The sequence below is a fragment of the Chamaea fasciata genome, unplaced genomic scaffold (assembly GCF_029207755.1).
Source record: "Chamaea fasciata isolate MVZ Bird 193981 ecotype frontalis unplaced genomic scaffold, bChaFas1.0.hap1 SCAF_5, whole genome shotgun sequence".
NCBI classification, from domain to species: domain Eukaryota; kingdom Metazoa; phylum Chordata; class Aves; order Passeriformes; family Sylviidae; genus Chamaea; species Chamaea fasciata.
The window spans coordinates 7236015-7247757 of NW_027094090.1; positions in this window are offsets into that span (position 1 = coordinate 7236015).

Genomic DNA, 11743 nt, shown 5'->3' on the forward strand with positions numbered 1-11743 from the left:
GATTTAGGAAAATCAGTTCAGTGAGGCAGAACAGAGAGGGGAGAGAAGCAAAGCGGGAATCGTGGGGATGGAGAGGAGGAGATGGCAACAGCAATGACAGAGAGGAAGAGCAGGCAATGCCACTGGGATATGCAGGGTGAAGGCTCCACCAGCTTCTGCTTTCCCTCCATCCATCTATCTCCCATCCATTCCAACCATCTCCCTGCCCTTCCACTGCTCTGTCTGCTCTGGAGCACGCAGGTTCCACCTCCAACATTCCTTGGCCACAGTGAAGGTCCCTGTAAGAGAGTAAAGCTGATGGTGTCCAGCACAAGGGTATGTGCCAAGAGGGAGCCACACCATCTGCAGGCAAAGGTTTTGTATGCCCTGTACCATTTCACTCCCTCTCCTCCTTCATCCCTCAGCAGCTGTCTGAAGGCTGCCTCACCACCCTGATGGCAGTACCATAAACTTGCTGCAAATTGAACCTTCCCTGTGGGAAAATTCTGGATAGAAAATTCTAAATGGGGAAATTGTTCACGTTTGGTGAAAAAATTAAAAACAACTGTGTTCATCAGACATTGAAGGCAGTGACTCAAAATTGCCAGGATGCCTCACAGGTGTTTAGTTTGGGTTTGAGCTTATGGATAAATGGAGTATGCTGTAAATGCTCTGTTCGTATTTTTTAAGTGATAGTCTGTCCCTAAAGCCATCTCCTTTTTTCAGGAAGTAGAAATTTGAGGCAGATTTTGGGGACACAGAAGTCAGATGTCCTGGAAGGTACAGATCATAATGCAGTGGGGACTTGAGATATGTCTCGTGAGTCTTTACTGAAGCAGACCAAAATTTTTGGGAGGGAGGCATTTATTGTAGTTGCAGGATGTAGCATTGAAGCATCCAAACAAGTGAAACTCCCTACTACATGGGGCCACCACTTTGTCCTGGCAAAGTTTAATCAGACTTAAGTACTTTGACTGTGGTGAGCCTCTGGAATGGGATTCCCAGAGAAGCTGTGGCTGCCCCATCCCTGGAAGTGTTCAAGGCCAGGTTTGATGGGCCAATGTAGGATTCCTTAGTCAGGAGCTGCTGGATGGATCCAAGGGGAGAGCGTCACTTTTCTGCTTTTTATTTTTAAGAATAAATTAATTTCTGTATCTACCAGAAAAGCAGCCACCTCAGGGAGAGAGAAGCTACATGGAGTAATGGACTCCCTTGCCAGTAAATACTGTGAGTATCTTCTCCATGCCATCTCTCAATGACCCTTCTGAGAGGAAGGAAAATGGTCACCTCTCCATCAGGCACAGGTTTAGCTTGGCTTGGATCCAGGTAAACTTTTCCAGTGTATCAATGACTCTGGAGGTTGAAAGCACTAAACCTTGTGTCTCTCCTTGCAGGGAGGGCTGCACACTCAACCCAAACCTGGGTTTGGATTGTGTGCCCAACCCAAAAGGATCAGAAAACAACAGGACAAGCAGTACATGAGTGCTCCTCCCTGTCAGGAGTGGGCCGATAAGTGGTGTGGCTAATGACATACCAGGGGCATGAAATAATGTCTTGAGTGAAAGCACGGTGATAGGCAAGAGCCATACTTCTGTGTGTGCAGGGCCAGTGACATTTCATACATATTTCAGCACTTCCAAGATAAAAACAAAAGGTTTTCTTACGGGCCTCATGGAACAGATAAGAGGATTTATAACAGCTACATTTCTGGCCTATAATCCTTGGAAATGGATGTATTTGCTACACATGCCAACTATGACATAGAGACAAGCTACATGATCAGCTCATTCCATCATGTAATTTGGGCTGTAATAATTAAAGCTGATCATTCTGTTTCCCCTTGGCCCAGCAGAGCATGCGGCTGTATCAGCCTGCAAAGAAATGGTCATATGGCTGAGAACCAGCCATGGTTTTAGCAGTGGGGTGCACAACCCTCTCCCCAGGTCTTGGCCCTTTACCTCTCCTCTCTTCTGTTGTGCCCCACCTCCTCTAGTAAAGTCACCTCTGGCTTCCCACCACCACAACTGGTTTAAATTCTGCAGCACCCTTCTCATATAAGAGTTTTTTGGGAATCTATCCAGCAGGCACTCGTCACCTCTATCCCTCTCCTGCTCCACAGCCACTGAAAATTTGGGTAGAGGTTTGGCACCAAGGAAGAGCACCAGGGAGCCCTTTGCCCCCACGAGCTGCCCACAGGGAGACACAGGCTGGAAGGGTTCTGCTTAGGGGAGAAGCTGAAAAGGAAGCCCAAGGCTGTGGTAAGTGGCAGATAAGTGACCAACCAAGAAACTTGAACAAAGGATCACTAAACCCTCCTAATTCATCTCCTAGGTCCTGTCAGGGGGATGGAGACAGATGATAACAGGACTATGGCTCTGTTTGGACTTTCAGCTCCAATTGTTACATGTTTTTGGTGTGCCTTTGCAGCTCATAGACAAACCACAAAATTTTCTCTTTGACAGAAAATCTGCCTTTGTGCTTCTCTAACACAGACTGTGTCTCTTCAGTCCCTGACAAAGAACAAAACCCACCGAGTCTCCAGGGATAGAAGTAAAGCTTGGAGCAAGCTGTGGGATCCTGAAAAAGCCATTGATAGCAGGATGCACAGGAAGGATGGAGGATGGGTGTTCACATATGTCCTGTCTGCTGTATCTTTTCAGTGCCCACCAGGCCAACAGGGAGCACTTGATCTGGCAGATGGTTTTCTTCAGCCCGGACAAGCCACGGGGGACATCACATACACCCACACTTCCAGCTTCCGCTCCCAGGCTCTCCTAAATCCCATCAAAGAACCTCACTGCCCTTTCACACAAATGCCTGGAGACAAGTAGCTGCCCTCAAAGTGTCCACATCCTCATCTGAGAACTATCAGAATTGCTGCTCCTGAGCAGAAAGGACTCTCTGGCTTGTTCTGACCAAAGCCCTGACACCTGACATAGACACAAGCTTCCAGTGTCCCCTTCCTCGAGGTGGCAGGAAGGTGCCTCTGTGAAGGTCACTTAGAATCCCATGTTTATAGCTTGATTATCACCACTCTGAGCTCCCAGTAATTTGGAATAGTCTATGCATTACTCACGCAAACTTGGAATTGCCCACAGGACCACAGGACAGATGACAAGAGCCAACCAGGGACCAGGATCGGTGAGGCACGGAATCAGCCATTCTGGCTGTCAGGTGTAATCTCTAAGTGGTGGAAAATGGAGTGTCTCTAATCCACCTAGACTGGCACTGTTTGCATGATTCACCTTGATAAACCCATATGTCAGAACTTCACTTGCTCAGGGCTACAACTGGCTGTAGTGGGATCCCAAGAGATGTTTAATTCTAAGCATATAAAACTTGATACCAACTAAAAAATAAAGTCCCATCCTATTCCATCAGCAAAGGCACCAGCCTCATCTCAAGGTCAGAAAACGGCTGCTGAGCCACCCTGCCATCCATCTCTCACCCAGGTCAGAGCTCCTTGAGCAGAATATTCCCCTGGTCTTTTATTTAAGGTGTGGGTCTTAGGCAAGCACGTTTCTCCATAAACAGTGCAAGTTACACAGCCTAAAAGCATGTGGGAACCAGAGGCTCTTTTTGGTTTGGGGTTTTCAGCTTCCAGATGCGTTGTGGGTGGCATGTATGTTTCCCATTGCTGCAGAATCTGAGCTCTTTCTGCATAAAATCAATAGCAAGTCAGTGGGGAATTTCCTGGACTCATTTGCTTTCTCTCTCTTTTTTTTTTTTTTTTTGAGATACAAATAGGTGAATAGAAATAAATATTATTTCTCAAAATTCTATTTGAGAAAGGGTTGTTGTTGTTGTTGTTGTTGTTCTTGGTTGGTTTTTTTTTTATTTTGAGAGGATTGACTTCTCACCTCATTTATTTTGTGTCTGCTAGAGTTACAAGGTAAGTGGCAAAGCCAGCACTGCAAAGTGGCTTTGGAAAGAGTCCTCTTCATGGCAAAATGACTTTTCACAAAAAGGGGTGGCATTTTTACAAAGAAGGGTGGCATTTTGAAGGGGTTTATAGCCAGTCAAACTGGTCTTGCCTGATCTTTTCTTAAAGTTCACTCCTTCTTGCTGGTTTTCCTCAAGGAATAATCCTTTGTCACAGGCTCTCTCCAGCCCTGCCCTAGGCTTTGTGATCAAATGCTGAAGCCCATGTAAATAGCTTTTGTACTTTCTGCCTGGAAAACCTCTTTGTCCTCTTACACAAACGTTTTCTCACAATTTCTTTGGGCAGAAACCACTTTCCAGTTGAAATAAAAGCCTCACTTTGTCCCTCTCTAAGCCTCTGGATTGTATTAAAAGGCACTGGATGCATCAACAAATTTTAATTCCACCTCAAGATAAAAAAGGCCTCTCAAACACTTAACTCTAATGTCTCTGCATGGAATCATATTCCAGTCTCCATCCTGTTTGTCAAAAACAGAAAATCTGTCCTGATATTCCACCCTCTGGGTCTCAAAGGTGGCCCTGAGAGTAAACTGGGCCTGCAATTGTTGTGTATCTCTAAATTGAGAAAGGGTTTGTAGAAACAAACTGAATGAAGGGGAGGAGAGATGATCCCTGGTCCTATAATAAATGCAGGATAAAAAAAAAAAAAAAGCAAAACCTTACTGGGGACATGGTATTTTATAGATTTCTTGCAGAAAGGAGTATGTTTATAGAAAATTTTGAAGGCTTTTGCTTTTGGACCAGTTTGGAGGAAAATCAGATTTTGCTGCTTTTTTGTTTTCCCAGGAATGATATATCCACCAGAAACAGAGTGTGATTTACAACTTATCTATAACCAACTCACTGCTACAACACAGTGCGTTCCCTGGCTGAACTTGTTGATTTCCATGGGTTTTTCCTATCCTGATTTCTGCCTTTCCTGCAATATTTGCTCCGCATTTGCAAAAAGACACACGAGCTCCTGAGTACAGGCTGATTCCCACTCACCCAAAACAGAATTTACTGACCTTCACCTGAAACAGCCACATTTTTAATAATGAGTGGCTAAATCTGTAAGGAGAGTAGGAGTTATATTAAAGCTACTTGTCATTACTTTAGAAAGATAAGGAGACAGGAGGCTACAACAGGAAGTATTGTTTAATATTTGTGCAAGAGATAAATCCCTTTATATTCCTTTTCCATGACTTTTACAGCACCATCATGAATTTTCCCCAGATCTGAAAGGGAGTATAGAGCTCACAAAAATTGACAGTGAGTCCATCCAGTGCCAAAGAAGAGATGGAAACCCACTATATTACAGGTGACCAACAGCGCAAGCAAAAAAGGGCCATGAGCTATGGCCAGATATTTGCCACTGAGGAACCTGGTCAAAGCTTTCTCTGCATAAAGGAGCAGGTCAGAGGCAGAGCACAGGAGATCCATCCAAAAAACTGGCAGCAAAATATCAACACAGGAATTTCTGGCTCTTGGGAAAAGGAAATTTAAGATTGGAGCTGGACACAGGCTGAGGGATGAGCCAGATCTCCCTGTCTGCCCTCAGCAGACATCCATGTACTTTTTTATGTAGAGAACACAAAAATAGATCATGCTTATGACAATAGCAAGATTTGCACAAATTTTTCTCAAAGAAGTAGTCATGTAGGCCTCTTTACTCCTTTCTTTACTTTCATTGACATTTGCTTAAAGTCTTGTCCTTGAGACATTTGGTTTCTAGGAATAGTTGCCTTCAACTTCCATTGCATCCCACACTACTTCTGGTGATCCTGCCAGTGTGTGACTATATCTGAGAGACTGGATATTTAAGGAACACAGTCTAGAAGATAATTTCCTTGAATAAAAATATTCCCTCACCTCCTCACTCTCACTGTGTGTTTTGGTGCCAAGGGAAGGTACTGCTGGGTCTGTGGAACTGTAAAAGGAGTAGATGTGGCACTCTGTGATATGGTTTAGTGGGCACAGCGGTGCTGAATCAAAGGTTGGACTTGATCTTGGAGGTCTTTTCCAAACTGAATGATTCTATTATTCCATACCATTATGTCCCATATCCAGCAAAGGCAAATGAGCAAGTTTGCCCAAAGCAAAAAAACAAAGTTGAAAGCAAAGGGGGAAGAGGAAGAGGAAAAGAAAGGAAATTCTCATCAAATCCTCATTTATATCTTTGTCCTTGATGCAGCAATACTGCCAGATGGCTGAAATGTGAGGCCAAGTTGTGCAATGCTGCAAAGGGCTTTGCAATAAGAATTGAGAAAGCAGAAGCTGCTGGTTTTTGTGGTTAAAGCCAGCAGCCAAACACCCAGGAATGGAAAACGTCCCACAGCAGGGCCATTCCTGCCTACTCTCAGGCTGCTGACATCCCAGCATGTACTGCAGGTGCTTCTCCAAACTCACAGGAGAGACCTACAGTGTGGAGCCTTCATGGAGCCTCCCTTTCCCTGGGCTGGGCTATGGGACAACCCCAGACCCACTCACATCTCTCATTCCTCTCCCTTCTCTGAAAGCCCCTTTGCCTACACTGCTGTCCCTGGGATCAGAGTTCCAGTATCAGCTGCACTTTAACTGCACCAGAGTAGTGGAGGAACATGAAAAATGGCAAAAAGAGGGATACAGATTCTGTGTCACACCACCATGCTCCTCTGATTGGTGTGGGAAGCACTGGGGATGCACAGCACAGCCTCCAAGAAGGAACCCCACCTCAATGCACCACTAATGGGCAGCAGCACTGCCTTCACCACAGCTGCACAAGGGGGTTTACTGCATTAGCAGAACTTGGGTGTTTGGGTAAAGAGGGGACCCTTCCAGGAGAGCTGGTGGGGCAGGGGAAAGGATAGGTAGAAAAACTGCAGTCCTCTCTTTTCTTTCTCGATTGGAATTTGTTTAAGAGCAAACAAATGTTTGCTCATGCATTTTCCCTTCTCTGTCCAGCCGTTCATGTTGAGGTTAAAAGAAAGGAAACAGGGTGGGAGCAACTTTTCACTTCTCAGTTTGATGGAGAACTTGGAGGCTTCAGAGAATTCCAGGTGACTGTGCAGGAAGCATTTTCAAGGAATGTGGGGTTTTGTTAGGAATGTGAAGGTAGCCGTTTTCCCACTGCCAGGAGCTGGGTTTTAGAGGATCCCCTGAGCCCCAGACAAGTGTCCATCTCAAGGCAGTGTGGGTGAATGACAGACACAGCACAGGTGCTGTGCTTGTGCTGCCTTGGCTAGAGAAATACTGGAGATAATCAGATTATAAAAGCAAATCTTGAAATTCTCAGCACTGTCCTTCCTCTCACTGCCCCAGAACAGCTTTTAAAATTTAGGGTAATGTTCATCATTTCCCAAAGAGTCGTCTCCCAGAAGGTAGGAGCTACAGCCACTTGCAGCTGTTTCTGTGCTCCTACACAGCAGGGGAACAGCTGAGATATTTTTTTCTTAATTTTTGCCTTTGTAGCACTCAGTTGATCTCCCTCGGGCCACAGCAGTGGAAGGAAATAAAGCTGCTGTGGGATGACAGAGGATGCTGTGTGCACATGTGCTGTGAGAGGAGGCAGGAAGGGGCAGGGGGCTCAGTGGCTTGGATGCCATGATCCAACCTCGTGTGCCCCTTGCCTGGGCAGCGTCTGTGCCAGGATGGGCCAGCCAGGATGCAGGATGAGCATCCTGCACCCTTGTGCTCCATCCCACTGGGTGGGACAGATGCTCACAGCATTACTTGGGACTTGCAAGGGATCTCTGCAGTTCCCAGAGGAAATCAGAGCAAAGGCTCATCTGAATCAATCTTAATCCCACCCTTTATGTGAGTGTGGGTGCACATTACCTGGGCAGGCTGTGGAGAGAGGGAGAAGCCTGTCCTAGGATTAAATGAGCACTGCATAAGGGCAAGAGTGGATGCCACAGACAACTTGAAGAATGCTTCCAACCTAAATCACCAGTATTTTCAGGCCTTTAGTGGCACACTAGAGGCCTCAAGAGGCACAGCAATCCAGATGTCACGTGTCAAACAGCATTGCAGTGAGGTGCTCTATGGACAGGATGTAACTTCTTCAGATTCCTGGCTTTTCCCTACATGTGTGTAGATACCACTACAATTCACCAAGCAGATCTTCCTAGTTTCAGATGTGTCCTGCAGCACCTTTCTGTGTGATATTCAGATGTACCACATGCACAAGCCCACCAGCCTTCCATACAGCCATCTCCATGAATTAGCATCTGGGGTCTTGGTTGTAAAACTCAAGGCAAAAGCTTTGCCTGCTGCTCCTCAGAGTGCTCCATCTCTCTCCTCTCCAATGCAAACCTCCCTTACCGATATTCTCCAGCACTGAGGTTCTCTTGTTGGCCCTGAGGACATGCTGGGTGTCTTTCACACATTCCTCAGTGGGTTTCTCAACTCCCCTACCCCGGTTTCAGGTGTGGCCCTTCACCATGGCAGAACTTCCTTCCTTCCTTCTGCCACCACCCTTCACTCCCAAAGAGCCTCTGACATCCATCTATCCCTGTGTCCCTGTGCATCCAGTGATGTCCTATTCTTGAATAACTAAAAAACCCACCTAAACAACAACAACAACAAAAAAACCAAAACCCCTAAACAAAACAAAATGAAAAACAAAAAAAACCACAAAATGAAACAAACAAAAAACCCCTAATGCCCCCGCCTCCCCAAAAAAACCAACCAAACAAAAAACCCCCAAAATACCCCCACAAGAATCCAGAGCAAGAGACACAGGCACCAGAACCAGCTTTTAAAAGTCTCTGGTTACTTTTGTCTCAGAGCCTGGTGATTCAGATTCTGCATCTGGCAAAACTGTCTGGGAGCTAAAAATATGTGACCTCCACAAGGAGAAATACATAAATCTGCTTGGCCTCCATAAGTCACCAAACTTTCAGGGTAAAGAACGTTCTGCAGTCTCTGTTTTATTTTCAACTTCACTTCTGCAATCATAAAAGTCTATTAGTGCTGAAAACCTGGAATTGAACTGCCCTTTGGAAAAACTAAACTCAGATTAATGCACAGCTTGGTCTGCTCAAAAGCATGAATTAGTCACGCAACGTTAAATCATTCAGATAAAAGTCTCAGAGAAGCAAGTACCTTTTTTTCATGACTGGTACTTGGCGATTAATAAATTAATTAGTGTAATAACTGTGTTTCTTGGCTATCGGTTACTCAGATGGTGGTCACTGTATTCTTGTCCCAAAAGAGAATTGCTTTAAGTCTGTTATAATCTGATGGATAGAGACTTCTCCATTCTGCTTGTTCTTGTTGTGAAAGTTTGAGCAAACTTCAGCCCCTTTGGTGAGTGTCCCTACTTCCTACAGAGCACACTCCCACTGTGAGCCCTGGCTGCAGACTGGTTGCAGAAGTACACCCAGAAACAGAGGTACCCAAACCTGCAGAGACTGAAAATGACCCCTTGGCCTTGATCATGGGAAATGCAGTGTGTCATCCCCACAGAAAACCCAATTATTGTCCACAGGTTGGAAGGAACAGTGAGAAGTGGGGCAGAGAGACACCTGCCAGATCGTGTCCCTGCATGTGGCAGGGGCACTTCGGTGTGTCAGGCTGCAAAGGCCCCCCTTGAGTCATAGAATGATCACCCCCAAACTCCTCTTCAACCCTACAGTATGACGTGGGCCAGCTGGCAGCAAAACAGCAGCCTCTGTGCTCTTATTTCTGCTGAAGCTTGGTAGAGCTTTGGGGGGGAGGGAGTGGTGAGATCTTTATCAGCAGAGTAGCTTTCACAATTCTAACAAGCATTTTATCTGGCAGAACAGTTCTATGGGACCAGCACTGAAAGCCAGGAGGGACCCTCAGAGGAGCAAATCAGTTTGGGGTGTAGCTCTTTGCTCAGGCAGTGCCAGCACTGGGGCCCTCTAACAGTTGCCCATCCCTGGTCACTCTGTAAATGCACTAATCTTCATGCCAGCACCAGGACAGCAGTATGGGGAAAGAAGAGGGAGAGGATGGACTGCCCTTTTTGGCTGGGGTTAAACAATAAATTTGATCTTGAATTTATGTTGTGGGAGCCTTGAAGGATAATTTCTCAGCCTCAACTACTTTGTCTGTTCCTTTGCCTTGTAGCCTTATCCCTACAGCTCCTGCTGCCTCAAGATTAGGTCTCCCACATTTTCAGCTGGGATTTGCTAAGAGGAAAATCCTCATTACTGTTTGGGAACCTGCTGATGGCACATGTCCAGTGCAGGGAGCATGGGCAGCTACAGCAGCAGTGGCTTGGACTCCCTGGACACCCAGCACCCAGGTCAGAGAGGCTGCACTCCTCTGCTGGCACTGGATAGGAAAATGAGCCAAAGAGTCTTGAAAAACCCTTTTATCTAAACATCACTAGCATTGGTAAAAATATGACCTAAAAATGTTCTGCTTTCACAAGATGAAAACAAGATGCAGAGCCCTGGGGTGCCTTAGTGCAGGGGTTTGTCACGTCCCCCCCTAATGGGCACGTTCCTCCTCAGTGATTTATCCCCAGAACTCCTGCAGCCCCCCTCTGCGCAGGTGGGATGTGGAGGGGCTGAGAGGGGGCTGACTACAGCCTGCAGCACAGTGTGAAACATGCAGAAATGCTGACCACAGAAATGCTATCTGGGGAAAGACATCCCCTCACTGAGGGCGTGCTAAAACCTGTGAGGCAGAAGCAGCCCATATAATGTGTGCTTTGGGGCAGGACAGAGCTGCAGTGGGAACTGAGCTGTTAATCTTGCACAAGGCATTAAATGCATGTTATGCGGGGTAGTAGCAATCTGGAGAGGGTTACTCCCTCCTTTATTGCCCCAGGAAATTCATCTTTTCACCCATGTGCAGGAATGAGAAGAAAAGGTTTGGGGACTCCCTGTGTCCTTTCCAGCAAATGCATCACCACCTGTCCATGGGAGACACCACCACCATCTCTCACATGGGCTATTCATGTGCATTTATAACTTTATATCAACATGAATACAAAGAGTTGGGATCTCCTAGACCAGCTCCTGACCACGACAAGCTTTGGCAGGGCAGAGCTGGTGAAGTGCTCCCACATGTGGGCTCTGGCCAAGCTGCTGGGCTTGGGTCTCATCACACTCAACTCACATGCTCTGGTTGCAGCCAGCACCAGCCTTCCTCCTGACTTTGGTCAAAAGATTTTCTGGTCTCTGCTTATAAAACCCTCTGAGGGAAGCAGGACCTCACTGTCCTGGACCAGCACCAGCCCTGGTATGACCCTGCAGTCCCTACACCCATGGTTCACAATCAGTTTAAACCAATGTGGGAGTATATTGTCACCCAAAGATGTGGTCCTGCTTATTCCCTGCCCTGGCTGCATGTTTCTTCTTGCTCCCTTGTGGTGCAGCTACCAGCTAGTTGGATGTGTTTGGTGGCTCATTTTTCAGCCAGATTAGCAGGCTGACCTGCCTCATCATGTGGTTCCACAGCTGCTAGCCTGGCACAGTGGTGGTGGCAGGAATGCACAGCCAGGAATAGGGTTGGGTGGGATGGGACAGGTAAGCAGGACTGTCCCTTTTGGCAGCCAGGCAGAGGTGGGTTGGCTTGAACTTCTTGTGAAAACCTGCTTTTAATTTTCCATTTGATAAATACAAATAATTCTCTTTTAATGGGGAAGTTGTGCAGCTCCATTGTGTTTCAGAATCAGTCTAACCACAGCATCTTTCTGCAGATCATAACTGAGTTAAGTGTGTTGAGCAAATAATATTTCAGCTGCTAACAGTTGAGTCAACAGCAGGGTAATCACGATTTAATCTTCTGTTTCACAGGGGGAGACTGCACTGCTATTTTACAAAGCCTTTTTCATCACAATAGGATTCCCTGGATCAAAGGCTCACAGGTGTGATTTTTGGCTGGG